We start from the raw sequence: 22,118 nt of genomic DNA, 5'->3' as shown, positions 1-22,118 counted from the left end.
GAGCGAGGGTGACACAGAGCGAGGGTGACACAGAGCGAGGGTGACACCGAGCGAGGGTGACACAGAGCGAGGGTGACACAGAGCGAGGGTGACACAGAGCGAGGGTGACAGGGAGCGAGAGTGACACCGAGCGAGAGTGACACCGAGCGAGGGTGACACAGAGCGAGAGTGACACAGAACGAGGGTGACACAGAGCGAGGGTGACACAGAGCGAGGGTGACACAGAGCGAGAGTGACACAGAGCGAGGGTGACACAGAGCGAGGGTGACACCGAGCGAGGGTGACACAGAGCGAGGGTGACACAGAGCGAGGGTGACACAGAGCGAGGGTGACACAGAGCGAGGGTGACACAGAGCGAGGGTGACACAGAGCGAGGGTGACACAGAGCGAGGGTGACACAGAGCGAGAGTGACACAGAGCGAGGGTGACACAGAGCGAGGGTGACACAGAGCGAGGGTGACACAGAGCGAGGGTGACACAGAGCGAGAGTGACACAGAGCGAGGGTGAACAGAGCGAGGGTGACAGGGAGCGAGGGTGACACAGAGCGAGGGTGACACCGAGCGAGGGTGACACCGAGCGAGGGTGACACAGAGCGAGGATGACACCGAGCGAGGGTGACACAGAGCGAGGGTGACACAGAGCGAGGGTGACACAGAGCGAGGGTGACACCGAGCGAGGGTGACACAGAGCGAGGGTGACACAGAGCGAGAGTGACACAGAGCGAGGGTGACACAGAGCGAGGGTGACACAGAGCGAGAGTGACACCGAGCGAGAGTGACACAGAGCGAGCGTGACACAGAGCGAGGGTGACACCGAGCGAGAGTGACACAGAGCGAGGGTGACACAGAGCGAGGGTGACACAGAGCGAGGGTGACCCAGAGCGAGGTTGACAGGGAGCGAGAGTGACACAGAGCGAGGGTGACAGGGAGCGAGGGTGACACAGAGCGAGGGAGACACAGAGCGAGAGTGACACCGAGCGAGGGTGACACAGAGCGAGGGTGACACCGAGCGAGGGTGACACCGAGCGAGAGTGACACAGAGCGAGGGTGACACAGAGCGAGGGTGACACAGAGCGAGAGTGACACAGAGCGAGGGTGACACAGAGCGAGGGTGACACAGAGCGAGGGTGACACAGAGCGAGGGTGACTCCGAGCGAGGGTGACAGGGAGCGAGAGTGACACCGAGCGAGGGTGACTCCGAGCGAGGGTGACACAGAGCGAGGGTGACAGGGAGCGAGGGTGACACCGAGCGAGGGTGACACAGAGCGAGGGTGACACAGAGCCAGGGTGACACCGAGCGAGAGTGACACAGAGCCAGGGTGACACCGAGCGAGAGTGACACAGAGCGAGGGTGACACCGAGCGAGGGTGACAGGGAGCGAGGGTGACACCGAGTGAGGGTGACACAGAGCGAGAGTGACACAGAGCGAGGGTGACACCGAGCGAGGGTGACACAGAGCGAGGGTGACACAGAGCGAGGGTGACAGGGAGCGAGAGTGACACCGAGCGAGGGTGACACAGAGCGAGGGTGACACCGAGCGAGGGTGACTCCGAGCGAGGGTGACAGGGAGCGAGAGTGACACAGAGCTAGGGTGACACAGAGCGAGGGTGACACCGAGCGAGGGTGACTCCGAGCGAGGGTGACACAGAGCGAGGGTGACACAGAGCGATGGTGACACAGAGCGAGGGTGACACAGAGCGAGGGTGACACAGAGCGAGGGTGACACAGAGCGAGGGTGACAGGGAGCGAGAGTGACACCGAGCGAGGGTGACACAGAGCGAGGGTGACACCGAGCGAGGGTGACTCCGAGCGAGGGTGACAGGGAGCGAGAGTGACACAGAGCTAGGGTGACACAGAGCGAGGGTGACACCGAGCGAGGGTGACTCCGAGCGAGGGTGACACAGAGCGAGGGTGACACAGAGCGATGGTGACACAGAGCGAGGGTGACACAGAGCGAGGGTGACAGGGAGCGAGAGTGACACAGAGCGAGAGTGACACCGAGCGAGGGTGACACAGAGCAAGGGTGACACAGAGCGAGGGTGACACAGAGCGAGGGTGACACCGAGCGAGAGTGACAGGGAGCGAGAGTGACACAGAGCGAGGGTGACACAGAGCGAGGGTGACACCGAGCGAGGGTGACAGGGAGCGAGAGTGACACAGAGCGAGGGTGACACAGAGCGAGGGTGACACCGAGCGAGAGTGACACAGAGCGAGGGTGACACCGAGCGAGAGTGACACAGAGCGTGGGTGACACAGAGCGAGGGTGACACAGAGCGAGGGTGACACAGAGCGAGGGTGACACCGAGCGAGAGTGACACCGAGCGAGGGTGACACCGAGCGAGGGTGACACCGAGCGAGGGTGACACAGAGCGAGGGTGACACAGAGCGAGGGTGACACAGAGCGAGAGTGACACCGAGCGAGGGTGACACCGAGCGAGAGTGACACCGAGCGAGGGTGACACAGAGCGAGGGTGACACCGAGCGAGGGTGACACAGAGCGAGAGTGACACAGAGCGAGGGTGACACAGAGCGAGGGTGACACCGAGCGAGGGTGACACAGAGCGAGGGTGACACCGAGCAAGGGTGACACAGAGCGAGGGTGACACAGAGCGAGGGTGACACAGAGCGAGGGTGACACCGAGCGAGGGTGACACAGAGCGAGAGTGACACAGAGCGAGGGTGACACCGAGCGAGGGTGACACAGAGCGAGGGTGACACCGAGCGAGGGTGACACAGAGCGAGGGTGACACAGAGCGAGGGTGACACAGAGCGAGGGTGACACAGAGCCAGGGTGACACCGAGCGAGAGTGACACAGAGCGAGGGTGACACAGAGCGAGAGTGACACCGAGCGAGGGTGACACAGAGCGAGGGTGACACAGAGCGAGGGTGACACCGAGCGAGGGTGACACAGAGCGAGAGTGACACAGAGCGAGGGTGACACAGAGCGAGAGTGACACAGAGCGAGGGTGACACAGAGCGAGGGTGACACAGAGCGAGGGTGACACAGAGCGAGAGTGACACAGAGCGAGGGTGACACCGAGCGAGGGTGACACAGAGCGAGGGTGACAGGGAGCGAGGGTGACACCGACCGAGGGTGACACAGAGCGAGGGTGACACAGAGCGAGGGTGACACAGAGCGAGGGTGACACAGAGCGAGTGTGTCACAGAGCGAGCGTGACACAGAGCGAGGGTGACAGCGAGCGAGGGTGACACAGAGCGAGGGTGACACCGAGCGAGGGTGACACAGAGCGAGGGTGACACAGAGCGAGGGTGACACAGAGCGAGGGTGACACAGAGCGAGGGTGATACAGAGTGAGGGTGACACCGAGCGAGAGTGACACAGAGCGAGGGTGACACAGAGCGAGGATGACACCGAGCGAGGGTGACACAGAGCGAGGGTGACACAGAGCGAGGGTGACACAGAGCGAGAGTGACACAGAGCGAGGGTGACACAGAGCGAGGGTGACACCGAGCGAGGGTGACAGGGAGCGAGAGTGACACCGAGCGAGAGTGACACCGAGCGAGAGTGACACCGAGCGAGGGTGACACAGAGCGAGGGTGACACAGAGCGAGGGTGACACAGAGCGAGAGTGACACAGAGCGAGGGTGACACCGAGCGAGGGTGACAGGGAGCGAGAGTGACACAGAGCGAGGGTGACACCGAGCGAGGGTGACAGGGAGCGAGAGTGACACAGAGCGAGGGTGACACAGAGCGAGGGTGACACCGAGCGAGAGTGACACAGAGCGAGGGTGACACCGAGCGAGGGTGACAGGGAGCGAGGGTGACACCGAGCGAGGGTGACAGGGAGCGAGAGTGACACAGAGCGAGGGTGACACAGAGCGAGGGTGACAGGGAGCGAGAGTGACACAGAGCGAGAGTGACACCGAGCGAGGGTGACACAGAGCGAGGGTGACACAGAGCGAGAGTGACACAGAGCGAGGGTGACACAGAGCGAGGGTGACACAGAGCGAGGGTGACACAGAGCGAGAGTGACACAGAGCGAGGGTGACACAGAGCGAGAGTCACACAGAGCGAGGGTGACACAGAGCGAGGGTGACACAGAGCGAGGGTGACAGGGAGCGAGGGTGACACCGACCGAGGGTGACACAGAGCGAGGGTGACACAGAGCGAGGGTGACACAGAGCGAGGGTGTCACAGAGCGAGCGTGACACAGAGCGAGGGTGACACCGAGCGAGGGTGGCACAGAGCGAGGGTGACACCGAGCGAGGGTGACACAGAGCGAGGGTGACACAGAGCGAGGGTGACTCCGAGCGAGGGTGACACAGAGCGAGGGTGACACAGAGCGAGGGTGACACAGAGCGAGGGTGTCACAGAGCGAGCGTGACACAGAGCGAGGGTGACACCGAGCGAGGGTGACACAGAGCGAGGGTGACACCGAGCGAGGGTGACACAGAGCGAGGGTGACACAGAGCGAGGGTGACTCCGAGCGAGGGTGACACAGAGCGAGGGTGACACAGAGCGAGGGTGACACAGAGCGAGGGTGACAGGGAGCGAGGGTGACACCGAGCGAGTGACACAGAGCGAGGGTGACACAGAGCGAGAGTGACACAGAGCGAGAGTGACACAGAGCGAGGGTGACACAGAGCGAGGATGACACAGAGCGAGGGTGACACAGAGCGAGGGTGACACAGAGCGAGGGTGACAGGGAGCGAGGGTGACACAGAGCGAGGGTGACACAGAGCGAGGGTGACACAGAGCGAGAGTGACACAGAGCGAGGGTGACACCGAGCGAGGGTGACACAGAGCGAGGGTGACACAGAGCGAGGGTGACACGGAGCGAGGGTGACAGGGAGCGAGGGTGACACCGAGCGAGGGTGACACCGAGCGAGGGTGACACAGAGCGAGGGTGACACAGAGCGAGGGTGACACGGAGCGAGGGTGACACAGAGCGAGGGTGACACATAGCGAGGGTGACACAGAGCGAGGGTGACAGGGAGCGAGGGTGACACAGAGCGAGGGTGACACCGAGCGAGGGTGACACCGAGCGAGGGTGACACAGAGCGAGGGTGACAGGGAGCGAGGGTGACACCGAGCGAGGGTGACACAGAGCGAGGATGACACAGATCGAGGGTGACACCGAGCGAGGGTGACACCGAGCGAGGGTGACACCGAGCGAGGGTGACACAGAGCGAGGGTGACACAGAGCGAGAGCGACACAGAGCGAGGGTGACACAGAGCGATGGTGACACAGAGCGAGAGTGACACGGAGCGAGAGTGACAGGGAGCGAGAGTGACACAGAGCGAGAGTGACACAGAGCGAGAGTGACAGGGAGCGAGGGTGACACAGAGCGAGAGTGACACAGAGCGAGGGTGACACAGAGCGAGGGTGACACAGAGCGAGGGTGACACAGAGCGAGGGTGACAGGGAGCGAGAGTGACACCGAGCGAGAGTGACACCGAGCGAGGGTGACACAGAGCGAGGGTGACACAGAGCGAGGGTGACACAGAGCGAGAGTGACACAGAGCGAGGGTGACACCGAACGAGGGTGACAGGGAGCGAGAGTGACACAGAGCGAGGGTGACACCGAGCGAGGGTGACAGGGAGCGAGAGTGACACAGAGCGAGGGTGACACAGAGCGAGGGTGACACCGAGCGAGAGTGACACAGAGCGAGGGTGACACCGAGCGAGGGTGACAGGGAGCGAGGGTGACACCGAGCGAGGGTGACAGGGAGCGAGAGTGACACAGAGCGAGGGTGACACAGAGCGAGGGTGACAGGGAGCGAGAGTGACACAGAGCGAGAGTGACATGGAGCGAGGGTGACACAGAGCGAGGGTGAAACAGAGCGAGGGTGACACAGAGCGAGGGTGACACAGAGCGAGGGTGACACAGAGCGAGAGTGACACAGAGCGAGGGTGACACAGAGCGAGAGTGACACAGAGCGAGGGTGACACAGAGCGAGGGTGACACAGAGCGAGGGTGACAGGGAGCGAGGGTGACACCGACCGAGGGTGACACAGAGCGAGGGTGACACAGAGCGAGGGTGACACAGAGCGAGGGTGACACAGAGCGAGGGTGTCACAGAGCGAGCGTGACACAGAGCGAGGGTGACACCGAGCGAGGGTGACACAGAGCGAGGGTGACACCGAGCGAGGGTGACACAGAGCGAGGGTGACACAGAGCGAGGGTGACTCCGAGCGAGGGTGACACAGAGCGAGGGTGACACAGAGCGAGGGTGACACAGAGCGAGGGTGTCACAGAGCGAGCGTGACACAGAGCGAGGGTGACACCGAGCGAGGGTGACACAGAGCGAGGGTGACACCGAGCGAGGGTGACACCGAGCGAGGGTGACACAGAGCGAGAGTGACACAGAGCGAGGGTGACACAGAGCGAGGGTGACACAGAGCGAGGGTGACACAGAGCGAGGGTGACAGGGAGCGAGAGTGACACCGAGCGAGAGTGACACCGAGCGAGGGTGACACAGAGCGAGGGTGACACAGAGCGAGGGTGACACAGAGCGAGAGTGACACAGAGCGAGGGTGACACCGAACGAGGGTGACAGGGAGCGAGAGTGACACAGAGCGAGGGTGACACAGAGCGAGGGTGACAGGGAGCGAGAGTGACACAGAGCGAGGGTGACACAGAGCGAGGGTGACACCGAGCGAGAGTGACACAGAGCGAGGGTGACACCGAGCGAGGGTGACAGGGAGCGAGGGTGACACCGAGCGAGGGTGACAGGGAGCGAGAGTGACACAGAGCGAGGGTGACACAGAGCGAGGGTGACAGGGAGCGAGAGTGACACAGAGCGAGAGTGACATGGAGCGAGGGTGACACAGAGCGAGGGTGACACAGAGCGAGGGTGACACAGAGCGAGAGTGACACAGAGCGAGGGTGACACAGAGCGAGGGTGACAGGGAGCGAGGGTGACACCGACCGAGGGTGACACAGAGCGAGGGTGACACAGAGCGAGGGTGACACAGAGCGAGGGTGACACAGAGCGAGGGTGTCACAGAGCGAGCGTGACACAGAGCGAGGGTGACACCGAGCGAGGGTGACACAGAGCGAGGGTGACACAGAGCGAGGGTGACACAGAGCGAGGGTGACTCCGAGCGAGGGTGACACAGAGCGAGGGTGACACAGAGCGAGGGTGACACAGAGCGAGGGTGTCACAGAGCGAGCGTGACACAGAGCGAGGGTGACACCGAGCGAGGGTGACACAGAGCGAGGGTGACACCGAGCGAGGGTGACACCGAGCGAGGGTGACACAGAGCGAGGGTGACTCCGAGCGAGGGTGACACAGAGCGAGGGTGACACAGAGCGAGGGTGACACAGAGCGAGGGTGACAGGGAGCGAGGGTGACACCGAGCGAGTGACACAGAGCGAGGGTGACACAGAGCGAGGGTGACACAGAGCGAGGATGACACAGAGCGAGGGTGACACAGAGCGAGGGTGACACAGAGCGAGAGTGACACAGAGCGAGGGTGACAGGGAGCGAGGGTGACACAGAGCGAGGGTGACACAGAGCGAGGGTGACACAGAGCGAGAGTGACACAGAGCGAGGGTGACACCGAGCGAGGGTGACACAGAGCGAGGGTGACACGGAGCGAGGGTGACACGGAGTGAGGGTGACACGGAGTGAGGGTGACAGGGAGCGAGGGTGACACCGAGCGAGGGTGACACAGAGCGAGGGTGACAGGGAGCGATGGTGACACAGAGCGAGAGTGACACAGAGCGAGGGTGACACCGAACGAGGGTGACAGGGAGCGAGAGTGACACAGAGCGAGGGTGACACCGAGCGAGGGTGACAGGGAGCGAGAGTGACACAGAGCGAGGGTGACACAGAGCGAGGGTGACACCGAGCGAGAGTGACACAGAGCGAGGGTGACACCGAGCGAGGGTGACAGGGAGCGAGGGTGACACCGAGCGAGGGTGACAGGGAGCGAGAGTGACACAGAGCGAGGGTGACACAGAGCGAGGGTGACAGGGAGCGAGAGTGACACAGAGCGAGAGTGACATGGAGCGAGGGTGACACAGAGCGAGGGTGAAACAGAGCGAGGGTGACACAGAGCGAGGGTGACACAGAGCGAGGGTGACACAGAGCGAGAGTGACACAGAGCGAGGGTGACACAGAGCGAGAGTGACACAGAGCGAGGGTGACACAGAGCGAGGGTGACACAGAGCGAGGGTGACAGGGAGCGAGGGTGACACCGACCGAGGGTGACACAGAGCGAGGGTGACACAGAGCGAGGGTGACACAGAGCGAGGGTGACACAGAGCGAGGGTGTCACAGAGCGAGCGTGACACAGAGCGAGGGTGACACCGAGCGAGGGTGACACAGAGCGAGGGTGACACCGAGCGAGGGTGACACAGAGCGAGGGTGACACAGAGCGAGGGTGACTCCGAGCGAGGGTGACACAGAGCGAGGGTGACACAGAGCGAGGGTGACACAGAGCGAGGGTGTCACAGAGCGAGCGTGACACAGAGCGAGGGTGACACCGAGCGAGGGTGACACAGAGCGAGGGTGACACCGAGCGAGGGTGACACCGAGCGAGGGTGACACAGAGCGAGAGTGACACAGAGCGAGGGTGACACAGAGCGAGGGTGACACAGAGCGAGGGTGACAGGGAGCGAGAGTGACACCGAGCGAGAGTGACACCGAGCGAGGGTGACACAGAGCGAGGGTGACACAGAGCGAGGGTGACACAGAGCGAGAGTGACACAGAGCGAGGGTGACACCGAACGAGGGTGACAGGGAGCGAGAGTGACACAGAGCGAGGGTGACACAGAGCGAGGGTGACAGGGAGCGAGAGTGACACAGAGCGAGGGTGACACAGAGCGAGGGTGACACCGAGCGAGAGTGACACAGAGCGAGGGTGACACCGAGCGAGGGTGACAGGGAGCGAGGGTGACACCGAGCGAGGGTGACAGGGAGCGAGAGTGACACAGAGCGAGGGTGACACAGAGCGAGGGTGACAGGGAGCGAGAGTGACACAGAGCGAGAGTGACATGGAGCGAGGGTGACACAGAGCGAGGGTGACACAGAGCGAGGGTGACACAGAGCGAGGGTGACACAGAGCGAGAGTGACACAGAGCGAGGGTGACACAGAGCGAGGGTGACAGGGAGCGAGGGTGACACCGACCGAGGGTGACACAGAGCGAGGGTGACACAGAGCGAGGGTGACACAGAGCGAGGGTGACACAGAGCGAGGGTGTCACAGAGCGAGCGTGACACAGAGCGAGGGTGACACCGAGCGAGGGTGACACAGAGCGAGGGTGACACCGAGCGAGGGTGACACAGAGCGAGGGTGACACAGAGCGAGGGTGACACAGAGCGAGGGTGACTCCGAGCGAGGGTGACACAGAGCGAGGGTGACACAGAGCGAGGGTGACACAGAGCGAGGGTGTCACAGAGCGAGCGTGACACAGAGCGAGGGTGACACCGAGCGAGGGTGACACAGAGCGAGGGTGACACCGAGCGAGGGTGACACCGAGCGAGGGTGACACAGAGCGAGGGTGACTCCGAGCGAGGGTGACACAGAGCGAGGGTGACACAGAGCGAGGGTGACACAGAGCGAGGGTGACAGGGAGCGAGGGTGACACCGAGCGAGTGACACAGAGCGAGGGTGACACAGAGCGAGGGTGACACAGAGCGAGGATGACACAGAGCGAGGGTGACACAGAGCGAGGGTGACACAGAGCGAGAGTGACACAGAGCGAGGGTGACAGGGAGCGAGGGTGACACAGAGCGAGGGTGACACAGAGCGAGGGTGACACAGAGCGAGAGTGACACAGAGCGAGGGTGACACCGAGCGAGGGTGACACAGAGCGAGGGTGACACGGAGCGAGGGTGACACGGAGTGAGGGTGACACGGAGTGAGGGTGACAGGGAGCGAGGGTGACACCGAGCGAGGGTGACACAGAGCGAGGGTGACAGGGAGCGATGGTGACACAGAGCGAGAGTGACACAGAGCGAGAGTGACACAGAGCGAGGGTGACTCCGAGCGAGGGTGATACAGAGCGAGGGTGACAGGGAGCGATGGTGACACAGAGCGAGGGTGACACAGAGCGAGAGTGACACCGAGCGAGGGTGACAGGGAGCGATGGTGACACAGAGCGAGGGTGACACCGAGCGAGGGTGACACAGAGCGAGCGTGACAGGGAGCGAGGGTGACACAGAGCGAGGGTGACACAGAGCGAGGGCGACACAGAGCGAGGGTGACACCGAGCGAGGGTGACAGGGAGCGATGGTGACACAGAGCGATGGTGACACCGAGCGAGGGTGACACAGAGTGAGAGTGACACAGAGCGAGGGTGACACAGAGCGAGGGTGACACAGAGCGAGGGTGACACAGAGCAAGAGTGACACCGAGCGAGGGTGACACAGAGCGAGGGTGACACAGAGCGAGGGTGACACCGAGCGAGGGTGACACAGAGCGAGGGTGACACAGAGCGAGGGTGACACAGAGCGAGGGTGACTCCGAGCGAGGGTGACACAGAGCGAGGGTGACAGGGAGCGATGGTGACACAGAGCGAGGGTGACACAGAGAGAGAGTGACACAGAGCGAGGGTGACACAGAGCGAGAGTGACACCGAGCGAGGGTGACACAGAGCGAGGGTGACACAGAGCGAGGGTGACACCGAGCGAGGGTGACACAGAGCGAGGGTGACACAGAGCGAGGGTGACACAGAGCGAGGGTGACACAGAGCGAGAGTGACACAGAGCGAGGGTGACACAGAGCGAGGGTGACACAGAGCGAGAGTGACACAGAGCGAGGGTGACAAAGAGCGAGGATGACACAGAGCGAGGGTGACACCGAGCGAGGGTGACTCCGAGCGAGGGTGACACAGAGCGACAGTGACACAGAGCGAGGGTGACACAGAGCGAGAGTGACACAGAGCGAGGGTGACAGGGAGCGAGGGTGACACAGAGCGAGAGTGACACAGAGCGAGAGTGACACAGAGCGAGGGTGACACAGAGCGAGGATGACACCGAGCGAGGGTGACACAGAGCGAGGGTGACACAGAGCGAGAGTGACACAGAGCGAGGGTGACACAGAGCGAGGATGACACCGAGCGAGGGTGACACAGAGCGAGAGTGACACAGAGCGAGGGTGACACGGAGCGAGGGTGACAGGGAGCGAGGGTGACACAGAGCGAGAGTGACACCGAGCGAGGGTGACACCGAGCGAGAGTGACACAGAGCGAGGGTGACACAGAGCGAGAGTGACACAGAGCGAGGGTGACACAGAGCGAGGGTGACACAGAGCGAGAGCGACACAGAGCGAGGGTGACACCGAGCGAGGGTGACAGGGAGCGAGGGTGACACAGAGCGAGGGTGACAGGGAGCGAGGGTGACACAGAGCGAGGGTGACACAGAGCGAGAGTGACACAGAGCGAGGGTGACACAGAGCGAGGATGACACCGAGCGAGGGTGACACAGAGCGAGGTGACAGGGAGCGAGGGTGACACAGAGCGAGAGTGACACAGAGCGAGTGTGACACCGAGCGAGGGTGACAGGGAGCGAGAGTGACACAGAGCGAGGGTGACACAGAGCGAGGGTGACACAGAGCGAGGGTGACACAGAGCGAGTGTGACAGGGAGCGAGGGTGACACAGAGCGAGGGTGACACAGAGCGAGGGTGACACAGAGCGAGGGTGACACAGAGCGAGGGTGACAGGGAGTGAGGGTGACACAGAGCGAGGGTGACACCGAGCGAGGGTGACACAGAGCGAGGGTGACACAGAGCGAGGGTGACACAGAGCGAGGGTGACACCGAGCGAGGGTGACACAGAGCGAGAGTGACACAGAGCGAGGGTGACACAGAGCGAGGGTGACACAGAGCGAGGGTGACACAGAGCGAGTGTGACAAGGAGCGAGGGTGACACAGAGCGAGGGTGACACAGAGCGAGGGTGACACGGAGCGAGGGTGACAGGGAGCGAGGGTGACACCGAGCGAGGGTGACACAGAGCGAGGGTGACACCGAGCGAGGGTGACACCGAGCGAGGGTGACACAGAGCGAGGGTGACAGGGAGCGAGGGTGACACCGAGCGAGGGTGACACAGAGCGAGGATGACACAGATCGAGGGTGACACCGAGCGAGGGTGACACAGAGCGAGGGTGACAGGGAGCGAGGGTGACACCGAGCGAGGGTGACACAGAGCGAGGATGACACAGATCGAGGGTGACACCGAGCGAGGGTGACACAGAGCGAGGGTGACACCGAGCGAGGTGACACCGAGCGAGGGTGACACAGAGCGAGGGTGACACAGAGCGAGAGCGACACAGAGCGAGGGTGACACCGAGCGAGGGTGACAGGGAGCGAGAGTGACACAGAGCGAGGGTGACACAGAGCGAGGGTGACACAGAGCGAGGGTGACACCGAGCGAGGGTGACAGGGAGCGAGAGTGACACAGAGCGAGGGTGACACCGAGCGAGGGTGACACAGAGCGAGGGTGACACAGAGCGAGGGTGACACCGAGCGAGTGAAACAGAGCGAGGGTGACACAGAGCGAGGGTGACACAGAGCGAGGGTGACACCGAGCGAGGGTGACAGGGAGCGAGAGTGACACAGAGCGAGAGTGACACAGAGCGAGGGTGACACAGAGCGAGAGTGACATAGAGCGAGGGTGACACCGAGCGAGGGTGACACAGAGCGAGAGTGACATAGAGCGAGGGTGACACCGAGCGAGGGTGACAGGGAGCGAGGGTGACACAGAGCGAGGGTGACACAGAGCGAGAGTGACACAGAGCGAGGGTGACACAGAGCGAGGGTGACACAGAGCGAGGGTGACACAGAGCGAGGGTGACACCGAGCGAGAGTGACACAGAGCGAGGGTGACACAGAGCGAGGGTGACACAGAGCGAGGGTGACAGGGAGCGAGAGTGACACCGAGCGAGAGTGACACCGAGCGAGGGTGACAGGGAGCGAGGGTGACACAGAGCGAGGGTGACACAGAGCGAGGGCGACACAGAGCGAGGGTGACACCGAGCGAGGGTGACAGGGAGCGATGGTGACACAGAGCGAGGGTGACACAGAGCGAGGGTGACACAGAGCGAGGGTGACACAGAGCGAGGGTGACACCGAGCGAGGGTGACACAGAGCGAGGGTGACACAGAGCGAGGGTGACACCGAGCGAGGGTGACACAGAGCGAGGGTGACACAGAGCGAGGGTGACACAGAGCGAGGGTGACACAGAGCGAGGGTGACAGGGAGCGATGGTGACACAGAGCGAGGGTGACACAGAGAGAGAGTGACACAGAGCGAGGGTGACACAGAGGGAGGGTGACACAGAGCGAGAGTGACACCGAGCGAGGGTGACACAGAGCGAGGGTGACACAGAGCGAGGGTGACACCGAGCGAGGGTGACACAGAGCGAGGGTGACACAGAGCGAGGGTGACACAGAGCGAGGGTGACAGGGAGCGAGGGTGACAGGGAGCGAGGGTGACACCGAGCGAGGGTGACACAGAGCGAGAGTGACACAGAGCGAGGGTGACACAGAGCGAGGGTGACACCGAGCGAGGGTGACACAGAGCGAGAGTGACACCGAGCGAGGGTGACACAGAGCGAGGGTGACACAGAGCGAGGGTGACACCGAGCGAGGGTGACACAGAGCGAGGGTGACACAGAGCGAGGGTGTCACAGAGCGAGGGTGACACAGAGCGAGGGTGACAGGGAGCGAGGGTGACACCGAGCGAGGGTGACACAGAGCGAGGGTGACACAGAGCGAGAGTGACACAGAGCGAGGGTGACACAGAGCGAGGGTGACACAGAGCGAGGGTGACACCGAGCGAGCGTGACACAGAGCGAGGGTGACAAAGAGCGAGGATGACACAGAGCGAGGGTGACACAGAGCGAGGGTGACACCGAGCGAGGGTGACTCCGAGCGAGGGTGACACAGAGCGAGAGTGACACAGAGCGAGGGTGACACAGAGCGAGAGTGACACAGAGCGAGGGTGACACAGAGCGAGGGTGACACCGAGCGAGGGTGACACAGAGCGAGGGTGACACCGAGCGAGGGTGACTCCGAGCGAGGGTGACACAGAGCGAGAGTGACACAGAGCGAGGGTGACAGGGAGCGAGAGTGACACAGAGCGAGAGTGACACAGAGCGAGGGTGACACAGAGCGAGGGTGACACAGAGCGAGGATGACACCGAGCGAGGGTGACACAGAGCAAGGGTGACACAGAGCGAGAGTGACACAGAGCGAGGGTGACACAGAGCGAGGATGACACCGAGCGAGGGTGACACAGAGCGAGAGTGACACAGAGCGAGGGTGACACGGAGCGAGGGTGACAGGGAGCGAGGGTGACACAGAGCGAGAGTGACACCGAGCGAGGGTGACACCGAGCGAGGGTGACAGGGAGCGAGGGTGACACCGAGCGAGGGTGACAGGGAGCGAGGGTGACACAGAGCGAGAGTGACACAGAGCGAGGGTGACACAGAGCGAGGGTGACAGGGAGCGAGGGTGACACAGAGCGAGGATGACACCGAGCGAGGGTGACACAGAGCGAGGGTGACAGGGAGCGAGGGTGACACAGAGCGAGAGTGACACCGAGCGAGGGTGACAGGGAGCGAGGGTGACACAGAGCGAGGGTGACACAGAGCGAGGGTGACAGGGAGCGAGGGTGACACAGAGCGAGGGTGACACCGAGCGAGGGTGACACAGAGCGAGTGTGACACCGAGCGAGGGTGACACCGAGCGAGGGTGACACAGAGCGAGGGTGACACAGAGCGAGTGTGACAGGGAGCGAGGGTGACACAGAGCGAGGGTGACAGGGAGCGAGAGTGACACAGAGCGAGGGTGACACAGAGCGAGGGTGACACCGAGCGAGCGTGACACAGAGCGAGGGTGACACAGAGCGAGGGTGACAGGGAGCGAGGGTGACACCGAGCGAGGGTGACACAGAGCGAGGGTGACACCGAGCGAGGGTGACACAGAGCGAGGGTGACACAGAGCGAGGGTGACAGGGAGCGAGGGTGACACAGAGCGAGGGTGACACAGAGCGAGTGTGACAGGGAGCGAGGGTGACACAGAGCGAGGGTGACACAGAGCGAGGGTGACACAGAGCGAGGGTGACAGGGAGCGAGGGTGACACCGAGCGAGGGTGACACAGAGCGAGGGTGACACCGAGCGAGGGTGACACCGAGCGAGGGTGACACAGAGCGAGGGTGACAGGGAGCGAGGGTGACACCGAGCGAGGGTGACACAGAGCGAGGATGACACAGATCGAGGGTGACACCGAGCGAGGGTGACACAGAGCGAGGGTGACACCGAGCGAGAGTGACACAGAGCGAGGGTGACACCGAGCGAGGGTGACACAGAGCGAGGGTGACACAGAGCGAGGGTGACACCGAGCGAGGGTGACACCGAGCGAGGGTGACACAGAGCGAGAGCGACACAGAGCGAGGGTGACACCGAGCGAGGGTGACAGGGAGCGAGAGTGACACAGAGCGAGGGTGACACAGAGCGAGGGTGACACAGAGCGAGGGTGACACCGAGCGAGGGTGACAGGGAGCGAGAGTGACACAGAGCGAGGGTGACACCGAGCGAGGGTGACACCGAGCGAGTGAAACTGAGCGAGGGTGACACAGAGCGAGAGTGACACAGAGCGAGGGTGACACAGAGCGAGGGTGACAGGGAGCGAGAGTGACACAGAGCGAGGGTGACACAGAGCGAGGGTGACACCGAGCGAGGGTGACACAGAGCGAGAGTGAAACAGAGCGAGGGTGACACAGAGCGAGAGTGACACAGAGCGAGGGTGACACAGAGCGAGGGTGACACAGAGCGAGGGTGACACAGAGCGAGGGTGACACCGAGCGAGGGTGACACAGAGCGAGAGTGACACAGAGCGAGGGTGACACAGAGCGAGGGTGACACCGAGCGAGGGTGACAGGGAGCGAGAGTGACACAGAGCGAGAGTGACACAGAGCGAGGGTGACACAGAGCGAGAGTGACATAGAGCGAGGGTGACACCGAGCGAGGGTGAGACAGAGCGAGAGTGACATAGAGCGAGGGTGACACCGAGCGAGGGTGACAGGGAGCGAGAGTGACACAGAGCGAGGGTGATACAGAGCGAGGGTGACAGGGAGCGAGGGTGACACAGAGCGAGGGTGACACCGAGCGAGAGTGACACAGAGCGAGAGTGACACAGAGCGAGGGTGACACAGAGCGAGGGTGACACAGAGCGAGAGTGACATAGAGCGAGGGTGACACAGAGCGAGGGTGACACAGAGCGAGGGTGACACCGAGCGAGGGTGACACAGAGCGAGGGTGACACCGAGCGAGGGTGACACAGAGCGAGGGTGACACAGAGCGAGGGTGACACCGAGCGAGGGTGACACAGAGCGAGGGTGACACAGAGCGAGGGTGACACAGAGCGAGGGTGACAGGGAGCGAGAGTGACACCGAGCGAGAGTGACACCGAGCGAGGGTGACACAGAGCGAGAGTGACACAGAACGAGGGTGACACAGAGCGAGGGTGACACAGAGCGAGAGTGACATAGAGCGAGGGTGACACAGAGCGAGGGTGACACAGAGCGAGGGTGACACCGAGCGAGGGTGACACAGAGCGAGGGTGACACCGAGCGAGGGTGACACAGAGCGAGGGTGACACAGAGCGAGGGTGACACAGAGCGAGGGTGACACCGAGCGAGGGTGACACAGAGCGAGAGTGACACAGAGCGAGGGTGAACAGAGCGAGGGTGACAGGGAGCGAGGGTGACACAGAGCGAGGGTGACACCGAGCGAGGGTGACACCGAGCGAGGGTGACACAGAGCGAGGATGACACCGAGCGAGGGTGACACAGAGCGAGGGTGACACAGAGCGAGGGTGACACAGAGCGAGGGTGACACAGAGCGAGGGTGACACAGAGCGAGAGTGACACAGAGCGAGGGTGACACAGAGCGAGGGTGACACAGAGCGAGAGTGACACCGAGCGAGAGTGACACAGAGCGAGCGTGACACAGAGCGAGGGTGACACCGAGCGAGAGTGACACAGAGCGAGGGTGACACAGAGCGAGGGTGACACAGAGCGAGGGTGACAGGGAGCGAGAGTGACACAGAGCGAGAGTGACACAGAGCGAGGGTGACAGGGAGCGAGGGTGACACAGAGCGAGGGAGACACAGAGCGAGAGTGACACCGAGCGAGGGTGACACCGAGCGAGGGTGACACCGAGCGAGAGTGACACAGAGCGAGGGAGACACAGAGCGAGGGTGACACAGAGCGAGAGTGACACAGAGCGAGGGTGACACAGAGCGAGGGTGACACAGAGCGAGGGTGACTCCGAGCGAGGGTGACAGGGAGCGAGAGTGACACCGAGCGAGGGTGACTCCGAGCGAGGGTGACACAGAGCGAGGGTGACAGGGAGCGAGGGTGACACCGAGCGAGGGTGACACAGAGCGAGGGTGACACAGAGCCAGGGTGACACCGAGCGAGAGTGACACAGAGCCAGGGTGACACCGAGCGAGAGTGACACAGAGCGAGGGTGACACCGAGCGAGGGTGACAGGGAGCGAGGGTGACACCGAGCGAGGGTGACACAGAGCGAGAGTGACACAGAGCGAGGGTGACACCGAGCGAGGGTGACAGGGAGCGAGAGTGACACAGAGCGAGGGTGACACCGAGCGAGGGTGACAGGGAGCGAGAGTGACACAGAGCGAGAGTGACACAGAGCGAGGGTGACACAGAGCGAGGGTGACAGGGAGCGAGAGTGACACCGAGCGAGGGTGACACAGAGCGAGGGTGACACCGAGCGAGGGTGACTCCGAGCGAGGGTGACAGGGAGCGAGAGTGACACAGAGCTAGGGTGACACAGAGCGAGGGTGACACCGAGCGAGGGTGACTCCGAGCGAGGGTGACACAGAGCGAGGGTGACACAGAGCGAGGGTGACACAGAGCGAGGGTGACACAGAGCGAGGGTGACAGGGAGCGAGAGTGACACCGAGCGAGGGTGACACAGAGCAAGGGTGACACAGAGCGAGGGTGACACAGAGCGAGGGTGACACCGAGCGAGAGTGACAGGGAGCGAGAGTGACACAGAGCGAGGGTGACACAGAGCGAGGGTGACACCGAGCGAGGGTGACAGGGAGCGAGAGTGACACAGAGCGAGGGTGACACAGAGCGAGGGTGACACCGAGCGAGAGTGACACAGAGCGAGGGTGACACCGAGCGAGAGTGACACAGAGCGAGGGTGACACAGAGCGAGGGTGACACAGAGCGAGGGTGACACCGAGCGAGAGTGACACCGAGCGAGGGTGACACCGAGCGAGGGTGACACCGAGCGAGGGTGACACAGAGCGAGGGTGACACAGAGCGAGGGTGACACAGAGCGAGGGTGACACAGACCGAGAGTGACACCGAGCGAGGGTGACACCGAGCGAGAGTGACACCGAGCGAGGGTGACACAGAGCGAGGGTGACACCGAGCGAGGGTGACACCGAGCGAGGGTGACACAGAGCGAGGGTGACACCGAGCAAGGGTGACACAGAGCGAGGGTGACACAGAGCGAGGGTGACACAGAGCGAGGGTGACACCGAGCGAGGGTGACACAGAGCGAGAGTGACACAGAGCGAGGGTGACACCGAGCGAGGGTGACACAGAGCGAGGGTGACACCGAGCGAGGGTGACACAGAGCGAGGGTGACACAGAGCCAGGGTGACACCGAGCGAGAGTGACACAGAGCGAGGGTGACACAGAGCGAGAGTGACACCGAGCGAGGGTGACACAGAGCGAGGGTGACACAGAGCGAGGGTGACACAGAGCGAGGGTGACACAGAGCGAGAGTGACACAGAGCGAGGGTGACACAGAGCGAGGGTGACACCGAGCGAGGGTGACAGGGAGCGAGGGTGACACAGAGCGAGGGTGACACCGAGCGAGGGTGACACAGAGCGAGGGTGACACCGAGCGAGGGTGACACCGAGCGAGGGTGACACCGAGCGAGGGTGACACAGAGCGAGGGTGACACAGAGCGAGGGTGACACAGAGCGAGAGTGACACAGAGCGAGGGTGACAGGGAGCGAGGGTGACACCGACCGAGAGTGACACAGAGCGAGGGTGACACAGAGCGAGGGTGACACAGAGCGAGGGTGACACAGAGCGAGGGTGTCACAGAGCGAGCGTGACACAGAGCGAGGGTGACACCGAGCGAGGGTGACACCGAGCGAGGGTGACACCGAGCGAGGGTGACACAGAGCGAGGGTGACTCCGAGCGAGGGTGACACAGAGCGAGGGTGACACAGAGCGAGGGTGACAGAGAGCGAGGGTGACACCGAGCGAGGGTGACACCGAGCGAGGGTGACAGGGAGCGAGGGTGACACCGAGAGAGAGTGACACAGAGCGAGGGTGACACCGAGCGAGGGTGACACAGAGCGAGGGTGACACCGAGCGAGAGTGACACCGAGCGAGAGTGACACAGAGCGAGAGTGACACAGAGCGAGGGTGACACCGAGCGAGGATGACACAGAGCGAGGGTGACACAGAGCGAGGGTGACACAGAGCGAGAGTGACACAGAGCGAGGGTGACACAGAGCGAGGGTGACACAGAGCGAGGGTGACACAGAGCGAGGGTGACACAGAGCGAGAGTGACACAGAGCGAGGGTGACACCGAGCGAGGGTGACACAGAGCGAGGGTGACAGGGAGCGAGGGTGACACCGACCGAGGGTGACACAGAGCGAGGGTGACACAGAGCGAGGGTGACACAGAGCGAGGGTGACACAGAGCGAGTGTGTCACAGAGCGAGCGTGACACAGAGCGAGGGTGACAGCGAGCGAGGGTGACACAGAGCGAGGGTGACACCGAGCGAGGGTGACACAGAGCGAGGGTGACACAGAGCGAGAGTGACACAGAGCGAGGGTGATACAGAGCGAGGGTGACACCGAGCGAGAGTGACACAGAGCGAGGGTGACACAGAGCGAGGATGACACCGAGCGAGGGTGACACAGAGCGAGGGTGACACAGAGCGAGGGTGACACAGAGCGAGAGTGACACAGAGCGAGGGTGACACAGAGCGAGGGTGACACAGAGCGAGGGTGACACAGAGCGAGGGTGACACAGATCGAGGGTGTCACCGAGCGAGGGTGACACCGAGCGAGAGTGACACAGAGCGAGGGTGACACAGAGCGAGGGTGACACAGAGCGAGGGTGACACCGAGCGAGGGTGACACCGAGCGAGAGTGACACCGAGCGAGGGTGACACAGAGCGAGGGTGACACCGAGCGAGGGTGACACCGAGCGAGGGTGACAGGGAGCGAGGGTGACACCGAGCGAGGGTGACACAGAGCGAGGGTGACACAGAGCCAGAGTGACACAGAGCGAGGGTGACACAGAGCGAGAGTGACACCGAGCGAGGGTGACACAGAGCGAGGGTGACACAGAGCGAGGGTGACACAGAGCCAGGGTGACACAGAGCGAGGGTGACACAGAGCCAGGGTGACACCGAGCGAGAGTGACACAGAGCGAGGGTGACACAGAGCGAGAGTGACACCGAGCGAGGGTGACACAGAGCGAGGGTGACACAGAGCGAGGGTGACACAGAGCGAGAGTGACACAGAGCGAGGGTGACACCGAGCGAGGGTGACACCGAGCGAGAGTGACACCGAGCGAGGGTGACACCGAGCGAGGGTGACACCGAGCGAGGGTGACACAGAGCGAGGGTGACACAGAGCGAGGGTGACACAGAGCGGGAGTGACACAGAGCGAGGGTGACACAGAGCGAGGGTGACACCGAGCGAGGGTGACAGGGAGCGAGGGTGACACAGAGCGAGGGTGACACAGAGCGAGAGTGACACAGAGCGAGGGTGACACAGAGCGAGGGTGACACAGAGCGAGGGTGACACAGAGCGAGGGTGACACCGAGCGAGGGTGACACAGAGCGAGGGTGACACCGAGCGAGGGTGACACAGAGCGAGGGTGACACAGAGCGAGGGTGACACAGAGCGAGGGTGACACCGAGCGAGGGTGACACAGAGCGAGGGTGACACAGAGCGAGGGTGACACAGAGCGAGGGTGACAGGGAGCGAGAGTGACACCGAGCGAGAGTGACACCGAGCGAGGGTGACACAGAGCGAGAGTGACACAGAACGAGGGTGACACAGAGCGAGGGTGACACAGAGCGAGGGTGACACAGAGCGAGAGTGACACAGAGCGAGGGTGACACAGAGCGAGGGTGACACCGAGCGAGGGTGACACAGAGCGAGGGTGACACAGAGCGAGGATGACACCGAGCGAGGGTGACACAGAGCGAGGGTGACACAGAGCGAGAGTGACACAGAGCGAGGGTGACACAGAGCGAGGGTGACACCGAGCGAGGGTGACACAGAGCGAGGGTGACACAGAGCGAGGGTGACACAGAGCGAGGGTGACACAGAGCGAGAGTGACACAGAGCGAGGGTGAACAGAGCGAGGGTGACAGGGAGCGAGGGTGACACAGAGCGAGGGTGACACCGAGCGAGGATGACACCGAGCGAGGGTGACACAGAGCGAGGATGACACCGAGCGAGGGTGACACAGAGCGAGGGTGACACAGAGCGAGAGTGACACAGAGCGAGGGTGACACCGAGCGAGGGTGACACAGAGCGAGGGTGACACAGAGCGAGAGTGACACAGAGCGAGGGTGACACAGAGCGAGGGTGACACAGAGCGAGAGTGACACCGAGCGAGAGTGACACAGAGCGAGCGTGACACAGAGCGAGGGTGACACCGAGCGAGAGTGACACAGAGCGAGGGTGACACAGAGCGAGGGTGACACAGAGCGAGGGTGACACAGAGCGAGGGTGACAGGGAGCGAGAGTGACACAGAGCGAGGGTGACAGGGAGCGAGGGTGACACAGAGCGAGGGAGACACAGAGCGAGAGTGACACCGAGCGAGGGTGACACCGAGCGAGGGTGACACCGAGCGAGGGTGACACAGAGCGAGGGTGACACAGAGCCAGGGTGACACCGAGCGAGAGTGACACAGAGCGAGGGTGACACAGAGCGAGAGTGACACCGAGCGAGGGTGACACCGAGCGAGGGTGACAGGGAGCGAGGGTGACACCGAGCGAGGGTGACACAGAGCGAGAGTGACACAGAGCGAGGGTGACACCGAGCGAGGGTGACACAGAGCGATGGTGACACAGAGCGAGGGTGACAGGGAGCGAGAGTGACACCGAGCG

Source organism: Pristiophorus japonicus, chromosome 4, assembly GCF_044704955.1.
Source record: "Pristiophorus japonicus isolate sPriJap1 chromosome 4, sPriJap1.hap1, whole genome shotgun sequence".
NCBI classification, from domain to species: Eukaryota; Metazoa; Chordata; class Chondrichthyes; family Pristiophoridae; genus Pristiophorus; species Pristiophorus japonicus.
This window is presented reverse-complemented; position numbering follows the sequence as displayed.